This window comes from Gorilla gorilla, chromosome 15 (genome assembly GCF_029281585.2).
Source record: "Gorilla gorilla gorilla isolate KB3781 chromosome 15, NHGRI_mGorGor1-v2.1_pri, whole genome shotgun sequence".
NCBI lineage: Eukaryota > Metazoa > Chordata > Mammalia > Primates > Hominidae > Gorilla > Gorilla gorilla.
Window position 1 is genome coordinate 20,141,549 of NC_073239.2, and position 9,612 is coordinate 20,151,160.

The window sequence follows — 9,612 nt, forward strand, 5'->3', positions numbered from 1 at the left end:
GGCAGTCTCCGCTAGAAACGCTCTGGGCGCGCACTCCTGGAGACGCGGAGGCCTGGGCGCTCCAGACCAGTGTCCTTGTAGGAGGCTTCTTCCCGAAGCTTAGAGTTTGGCCTTTCATAGGGAAAGACTTGCTCGGGAGCCTTCTAAGGGATTTTAAATCTTCCTGGGCCAAGGCTAGGGAGCTCTAGTGACAGTGTCTTGGTCTGGCATCCAACTCTCCAATTTTGAGGCCGCAGGGAGGAATTCTGAGACTTTAGAGGCCGCACAGCCTTCAGCGCGCTCACCGCGTCCAGGCGTCAGTGAGGGGCTATCTCGAGGCGCGAGTGCACAAAAGGTAGCGCGAGTCTCTTCTCAGGCGATCCAGATAAGAGGAAATGAGAGCCGGGTTTTCTGACTTCCAACTCATTAGGGACCAGGTAAGGTCAATTCTTTCTCTATTATGTCTTTATCTTAAAAGCGGGTCAATTTAAGATAAGGGAAAAAAAATCCAGGATCTGTGTGAACCGTGCTGATAAAGACTGACCCCTTTTCTGAACTAAAAGCAAGCCAGGCAGACATTCATTTTCTATAAACAAGAGAGTTGTGAGAAGCTGCCTTGAATTCTGATCATATGTCTCCAGACATCGCTCTCCCTTCCCTGCTCCCCCCTCCCCCCCCCAATTATTAGCGCGAGGAAGCAGAGTAGACGATTTTATTTGTGGAGAACTAGAAAGCCCATTGGGAGATGAGAATCTGAGATGATATGATTCTTAGGCATGGGTTACTGGCTTGTTTAGTTCAACTAGGACTTTCTTTTTGAATGGAAAGAAAGTGACAGACACGGGTATTGGGAGGGAGGAGGCTGAATGTTTTCTCTGCTCGGCTAGATCCTGGTTAGGAGACGCTGGACACCATGTTCCTCTGGCTCTCCCTGCCTTCTGGCTGACGCGTTCCTCCTTATGCAGCCGTGTTTCTGAGACTTCAGGCCACCCTCTGTGGGGCCCAGTTTGGTAGCTTACCTCAACTTGGAGCATAGAAAGTTTTCTGGTGCCCCTTCGGCCAGTTGCTTCTAGAAGGAGTATCTTATTTTCAGTCACCCTCTCTGGAAAGTTTGTCCACCCAAGCTGAGGGAATTGGATATGGATGGGAGTAGATGAAAGTAAGTTTTATTGAAGGGGGTCTGCATATGCCCTTATCCTCACCTCATGTAGTTGTGTTTCTGAACTTTCTTTAATGAATCTCAAAGGAACGGAGAAAGAGCAGGTTCAGCAACCTGGCAGCACAGCTTTTGCCTCAGCTGAAGCCATAGCTGAAGTGGCTGGCTGCATTTCTCTCTGATAGTGACCTAATGCCCAACTTGGTGGGCATCGAGGCATGATCCTGGGCTCCTGCGCCTCCCCTCGTTTGCTAATGTTTCCCGTTTGGCCTCTGCTTCGTAAGCATTTATTACCCTTGTTATTATGAGTTGTAGCAAAGCTTTGGAAAGGGTGAGATTTAAATTCATTTTCCTGTTTTATCTATTTTTGTTATTTGCAGGACCCTTCAACATAAATTGATCACTGTTAGTGCTCTGCCTGAAATATAAATAAAACATAACATAAAGGTGGCAGGCAAAGGACTTGTTAAAGAAAACTCTTGCCTCCCACCTAAAATCCACATCTGATTCTGCCTACTCTGTAAGTGATTGCACACAGATTTCTATGTATATATGTATGTGTGTATAGAGGTATATATACATATGTATCTCTCTTATACACATGTATATATACATATGTATCTATCTTACACACATATCTATTTTATAAGATATTCAAAAACTGTAATATAGAATTCTCAGAGATTTTACAGAACCTGTTAGATGCAAGAACATTGAATAAATTCACTACCTCAATTAAGGTGTCTCATGAAAAAGTTTCCCTGAAAAATTCAAATAGACCAAAACCCTTTAGTTTTACCCACTTTAAGTCAGAATGTTTATTTATTGTCATGTGAAACTCTGGATAACTAATTATGTTTTAGGAAATTTTAAAATTTGTTCCTAAAGAATTTGAACTTGGTGTCTGAGACACAGCTGTGGGTAAGACTTTTTGAGACATTCTATAACAACAACAAAAAAATTGTCCCTTGCCGAACTTATATTATCCATCTATAGAAATCATTGGTATAAATACCAATGATTGTTGCCCTGGGGCAACAACGGCAACAAACAAATGAAAACTGTTCCTGCTCCGCATTTGTTGCAAACGTCCTCTTGATTTCAGACTTTAAGCCTTCACATAGTAGTGGAAATAAGAATGCAGGTCTGAGTGTTGTCTGACAACAAGGAAAAAGACAAACTTTTTTTCTTCTCCCTTTTCCCCTCTATTTCACACATTTCTGGAGAATCCGGTCTTTGATTGTTAGATCTTGCTGCTAGTAACAGCAGACTGTTGGTGGAGTGTCAAACATTCTATTTCTAGAGTATTGGTGATTGTTGATCATTCATTTATATAAAGTCAGAGCTATCAGGCCACCAAGTATCTTTGGATATCCTTCCCCTGTCCCTGTGCTCTGGATCCAGTCTATGGAAAATGACCCACAACAGGTTGGCGTCTACCTTGCCTAGCATTCTCCCTCCTAATGCTGCTGCTCTAAAAGTCCAAAGCTCTAGGAAAACAAGGCTTTATTTGGCCCGCGTGCTACTGATTTACCTGATCTCACCAGCACACACGGGGCTGAGTGCGCGCGCGCAGAAGTAAACCTGGGAATTACCGTAATGACACGAAGAGGACCGAGAGCTAGTTCCTCTGAGCTGACTGCACGCTCTGCCACAACCCAGGAGACTCAGTCAGTGTCTAAGGAACTGGATATGCCTATGTGTAAAGCGAACCTCGCAAAGTTATGGTCCCAACAGACGCTTCCAGAGCATTAGGTCTCTAAACAGACTTGCAGCGACAGACTTCTAGAGCGGACTCAAGCCGCAGAGGATTAAATCTCTCTCTCTGCCTGGCCACTTGATGGTGCCTCAAGGTCTGCAAGGCCTGGGTTGGGACTAAGGGCCTGGGGGGCTGGGCAGTGGCAGCTTCTTCCTTCCCTTCTGATTCTACTTCAGAAAGAATTGCAACTCTCAAACCACCGTGGTGCACACAGCACACATTCCTACCTCAAGCCACAGCAGACGGAAATTGTAGCTAGTTCATTACTACCCAGTGACCTGGCAGTATTAACTGAAATGTTGATTACTACTCCCTGGCAGCACTGTTCCCTGGCAGGACTCCTGAGCCTCGACCTGGGTGCAGTAAACTTTGGAAGTGCTGCATTGTATCATACCTACAACTCACGCAATAGATAAAACTCAGACATCTCTCTACACATCTACATAGTCCATTGGCTTCGTACTGAAATCAAACAGAAGAAGTTTTTGGAAATATTTAACAAAAAGCCAACCCACTCATGGCCATCATTTAGCACTGGGTAGGGGTAAAGAGAAAGAGAAACCCTTTGAGGTATGTGGTAGCATACAAACATGTTCACAGTAACCTTTCTGTATTAACCATTTTCTAACAATTACAATGCCACATCAACACAGTTAGTTGTTGAAAATTCTCAACATGGCTAAATACTTAGATTGCATTGGTGGTGTGCCTGTGAAAGCTATTTGGGGGTTGTGTATGTGGTTCTGCTCATTGGAAAGACAGAAGAGAGAAAGGGGGCTGAAAGGATACTGGGAGAAAACAGAAACAACTATTCCTGGTGAAAGTGTGTGGGCTTCTGAGGGCGGTTGTGGCAGCTGAGAAGTGCTGGTTATATATAGCTGGGTCACAGTGATGGGGAGGTGGGGATGGTGGTGGATGACTGTGTCGTGTGCCTGTGGTGTTTAGGGGGTGATCCTAGTGGGGAGGGCCTGGGAGACGGCTGGGAGGTGGTGTGTGTACCCTGTCTGAGCTTTGGGCCGGTAACACAATGGCAACGTAATTATCTGGCTGAAACACACTCAAATGGCAAAAAGTTGCAAAATAGATCGACCTCCCAGAGAAGAGACAGAGCTGGTTACAGAGGTCTGCAGCCATCATCCTTTTTTCAATACATTTTAAACAAGAGGATCTAGCGAGTGATTCTGATTCAATACACATAATCAGTTTGCAAGTCTTATTTCCATTTGAAAACAGGGCCATTTGCAATCATAAGAGCCGGACACGCTGAAAGATACGGAGCGCATTCCGAGCAGATGATGGGTGACAGAATCTGTAGGCAAGCACTAAATATTTTCTTCCAGCTTCAGACCTTGTGCATCAGTCTTCTGTCCCGAACCATTTTAAATGGAATATTCCTGTTGAATATATAATTTAATTGCTTAGAAAATGGAGACTCCATGGTTGGGAGGAAAAAACCGGCAAGAAAGGTGACAGAGAAACTATGTTGATTGTGCTTCTCCTCAGTACTGGTTAACAGTCATTTAACAGAGTCTACCCATTGGGTAGAAGACTTGATGGAAAAAATGAATTGGTTTTTAAGGGAACAACCGCCAGAAGGGGTTGCCGGGGCTAACATTCTGAGGCTGGAGCTGCAAAGCCCTGGCTGGGTGTGGCCGGGACTGGCGGGGAGTCTGCGGGGCCTTCAGGGAAGCCCAGGGACAACTCCGCGGCCTCCCAACGACGCCGCCAAAGACCTGGGGGCCCCTCGCGGCCCGGCTGTTCCGAATTGGTTGCCAAGTGTCTAAACTAGAAGTGTGGACACTTGAAATCTCGAGCTGTCTTAGGGTCTCTCGCTACGAAAGTTTGGTTTCTCGGACCAAAAGAAGCAGCTGTCCCAGGCCCTTCGTTTCCTGTCCGCAGCCTCATCCTCCCCGCACCCCCCAGCTCTCAGTCTCCCCAGTCCCAGTCCTTACCCCGCCCACCCGCGGCCTCTCTCCCGACACCCAGCCGGCAGCCTCGCTCTCGGTGCCCGCCCGCCCCGCGTCTCCGCGTACCCAGGTCCCCGCGCCCCGCCCCGCCCCGCCCCGCCCCTGCCCAGGTTCTCCCTCCCGTTCCCGTGCTGGGAACAGCCTCGGCCGCGCCCCCTGAGGACGCGGCCCCCAAACCCTCCTGGAGACCACACCGGCAAGTCTGGTGTGCGGAAGAGCAGAAACTTCCTCGGAATTTCGATCCCAGAATATACAAATATTAGTTTACTAGGTCACGACGATGATGCAAACTCTAACTTGCAGGGATTTTTAAAAAAGATCTTAACGCACAATCTTTCTTTGTACAAATAAACGAAACCAAACAAAGCCAGAGAACTACTGCTGTTTCCCTCGTGAATTTTCTTAAGGAAAAGAGAGATTCCGTCTCTCCCCAGATATCAACATCTAACGAGTTTTCTAGGAGACTGAAACTCAACCTAATAATAGTATGTGCTTAATGCTGATTCCATTTTTGTTTCAAAGGGGGGTAATTTATTAGCTTCCTCAAAGTGGTGCCTCGTAGGCAGGTGTTGTGTTTTTTGATATCCTTGTAAAGCGTTTTTGCGTCTGGGAAGATCTCAGAAGAACCAATAAATAAGATGTGTGTATGTTGGAGGGTGGAGGTGGGATTCTGTACAGCTCATGGCCCTGCTTGTTCAATTTCATGCAAAACTCATTCTAAAAGCCCCAGGGTTCTCTTTAATAGGGGCCAAATGGCAGGAACCCCGAAGATCTAAATGTTTCATTCTTCCTCCCTGTACCTCCCTCACTGCGCCTTCCACCCCCAGCTATAAATTCTAGATTCCCCCCCCCCCCACCCATCCGGTGGATAATTGAGTGGCTCAGAGGCACTAATCTGCCCTGGGGTGAGGTGGGGCTGGCAGTGGAGGTAAGGCCTCCCACAGGCTCCCTGGTTCCGCAAAATGGGAGGACAGAACTCCTACAACTGGCAGGAGGTGAAGGGGACGCTGGGACCCACAGGACCTAGTCTGCCAGGGGAAAGGGAAACAGGCTCCCCTGACTGAGGACACAGCCTCAGACCAGGCTTGGCTGGGTGGACAGGAATGTGGTGCCCAAGAGCAGCAGAGATCCAGGGTAGGAAGTTGCAGCCATCTGACAACCCCATAGAGATATATTGCCCACATGACTATTTCTAGAAGTGGTGGTTGATTTGTGCTGATCCCTTCACACCCTCCCGGATCCAGGATATACAGCGGCTCGCTAGCCCAAGTCTTCAGGTGCAATCCCAGTCAGGGAGAAGAAACTTCAGCCTGCCCTCCTCAGGGAGACCCCTCCTGCCTCCCCAGTGTAGGTGTGTGAGACCTCATTAGGACCCCAAGATCATGTGCAGGAACATCAAGCATCTTATTCTTGTATTTACAACCTGGTGTGACTTTATTATCTACTTTTCATCTGTTTCTTCATCCTTCCCCATTTTCCATTTCTTTATTCCAATGCCTATGTTTTCTTTGCTTTCTTGTCCAATTCCAGTCATGGCTGCAGTCCTACTTTATAGGCAATTCGGTATTGTTCATCCTAATGTCAGTACTAAAAGGAAAAGTAGAGAAAGTGGATGGGCTAAGTAATAAAGAATGAAAGCCAGTAAGGTCCATATGGGAGACCAGTTGGGGAGTAAGAAGACCAGAGAAGAGCCAAGGTCAGCCTATCAAAGGACTAGGGAGAAAAATGATAGAAGCAAAGAGAAGCCGCAGCCTGGAGAAATTCAATTAATGTCAGTAGATGGGGAGGAGGGAGTACAGCCGGGACCCAAGGCATATGCCTCCCCTGGAGGGGCATAGAGAGGGATAAGGAGGAAGCAGATGTGTGTATGGCAGTCTGTCTCTGAGCTGAGGCGCAAAACCTAGAAAAGCTTGCCTTCTCTTCTTCCGGGCTTTAAGAAGGGGGACTGTCCTGCCAGAGCAAATTGAAAGACTGTGGAGCCCAGGGGTCAGGACCGGGAGTTCTCCTGCCGAACTCCAGCCTGCTCCTCCATCCTGGACCGCTCCGGGTTCTGTACCCCGTGTAGGAACAGAATCAAGGGAACCTGGGGGCAGAGAGCAAGGCCAAGGGGAGAGGAAATAGCTTCTAGAAACTTCTGTGGAGACAGGCAAAACTCTTTTTCTGCACACGTGTCCCATTCCTCCTCCCTGTACTTTGGAGAGGGCATTTTAGAAAAAGAGTCCCTTGGTTTTCCCCGAACCTGAGGTTGGACAGCGCCCCCTTTATTCTCCGCGAGCGCGGCCTGGACAAAGGCGTCACTTGGAGGGCGCCCCAGCTGCCTGGGAACTCCGAGCGGAGCCCACCCCGCTTCCCTAACCCGAGTCGTTTCCCAGGATGGAAGGCGGATCCCGGCTCCCCGCGATCAGGCTAGGCCGCGGGTTCTGGCTGGGCTGCACCCCCCAGGTCCCCGCCCCCCAGCCCCCACCCTCTGCCCCTCTGGCCGGGCTCCGCAGGGCTCTCGCAGTTTCGGAGCCCGGCGACCCCGGCGCAGGAGGAGGCCTGGGCTTGCCTGGGGGCTCAGTGTGGAGAGAAGGAGAGGGGAGTCCCCCACCCTCCAGGCTGCTTGGGGACTTCGAGGGGCTTGGAACACGGGTCATCCCTTTTATGAGGTTCACACACACTGTGAGATATTTTAGCTGCAGCACAACCCTTTTAATACCCAGCATGACACCGACTGTGTGAGCGAGGCCCTTATTTGGTTGGTGAACGCCGGGGTGCACATCAAGACGCTTCCCTGCCTGGGAGGCACAGACCCCTCTCCACGGGCCCCGAGGCGGGCAAGCGAGGTAGCTGAGAGGGACCGCGGCCCAGCACCGGCTGGTCTGGGTGGGAGGGCGGCCGCCCAGACTTCCCGCGGTCGGCACCCCCTGCTCGGCCCCAGCCCAGAGGCCGCCAGCATTTGAGTCCCCGCCGGGCCGCGGCTCCGCCGTCGGGGCTTTCGCCCGAAAGGCCCAGGCGCCACCTCGCGAAGTCAGCTTGGCTGGCTCCTGAGCCCGGCTCTGCCACCCCAAAGCAAGGGGCCGTACCCGCGTCCTTCCTCGGCGACCCGCGCGCTCCCCTCCCTCTCCGTTAATATTCTCCGATAATTTCCGAGGCAAAGATTTCTATCTTTTGGGCGAATTTGTTTCATCTCTCTTGAATTCAGAAATGGAGCCTTCAAAAGTCTTAATGTGTGTTTATTTTTTCTAGCATTCAAATGAATGCGAAGCCACGGATTGAATCCCGTCACTCTTTGGGGGTTAGCTTCTCCCGATATTTCACACGGAAAACAAAACTGGGTCCCTCTTATTTGTACTTGTCCTTAACCTTTGCAGCAACTGCTGTAGATGCGGCTCTGTCCATTCTCTAATAGATTTTACCAGGGGCTGGTGACAGAGAACTGATTTCTTTTCTATTAGGGTTTAGCACATCTTTGTTGAAGGCCTGTAGAATGACCAGGGATTAGATTTGCATCTCTTAGACGCCCTGTGTGGTCTTTGTGCGAAGCTTGTAACTGTTAAAAATGACTTGTTAGGAAGCGTGTGGGCTCTCATCGCTCTCCTTTTGACAGAATGATTGTGAAATTCAGATTGGCCCTGTAGGATTTAGCCCACAGATTCCACCTGAACCCTAAGCAATTAGACCCTAATCTCACTGCAATCATATTTGAGTTAGGATTTGTTGCACTTTGTTTACTTCACTTAAAAGCAGTGGAATAATTTTTTTCCAGCTTTTAAAGTGAAATCTCCAGGCATAAAACCTTAGGACTTCTTAGAAATGCTTTTGGTAGTGATGAGGATTTCTTTTCCGTGTGGTTTCCTCCAAGTCCTCATGACCATCGCCTTCCTTCTCCCACTTAAGTGACTCGTTTTTTCCCCTGTTGCTCGCCAATGCCCAAAGCGTCTTCACAGGGGCTGAATTCGCGGCGCATGGGAAGAACTGTGTGGAGATGACGCCCAGCTGGAGGGGCGCCCAAGCTCAGGCCGTCGCCCAGGTCCCCGATGGGGATCCTATGTCCCGCTGCCGCGCGGAGCTTTCCCAACCCGGCCCGCTGGCTGACTGGCCCCCGCGTGGGTTCGGGCAGTGGGCGCCTGTCGGGCGTCTTTCTTCCTGCGGCGGAGCAGGCGCTTCTAAGGCGCTGGCCGCCAGCCCCGCGATACGGCGACTGAGGAGGCGGCGTGGTCAGCCTGACCTCAGCCTGCGTTCCGGGAGCCTCCCGCCCGCGCCCTCTGAGCTGCCCGCGGGGACCGGCTGCGGCCCTACTGCGCAGGGTCGGCTCCAGGGGTGGGGGCGAGCGCTCTTTTTTGCAGGGTGTTCCTCTGAGCCCGCACTGGCCCGGCGGCCATCGAACCTCCTGAGAGCTCGAGGCTTGACTTCTTCATCTCCTCGCTGGGCCCCAGAGGCCCAAAGCCCAGGATTCTGGGCGCAGCCTCCTGCCGGGCTGCGCAGGGACGGTCGCCCAGGTCGTCAGGATCTTTGCCGTTTAACCCCGATGCAGTTCTCAAAAGCTGCCTGCAATTACTGTCAAGTCAGGTCACTTTAGTAGTATTTCTTGATCTGGGGCATCTATCTTCTACATTTGTTTATGTGGTACGACCTTGTCACTTTTATTTACCCAGAACATCTCTTCATTTGGGAGACTTGACAATGACTCTGGCTTATCGTTTATTCCATTTTGATTCAGGACCACTTATTTGCTCCTAGTGAGTTTGATTCGATTCCCTAAATTACTG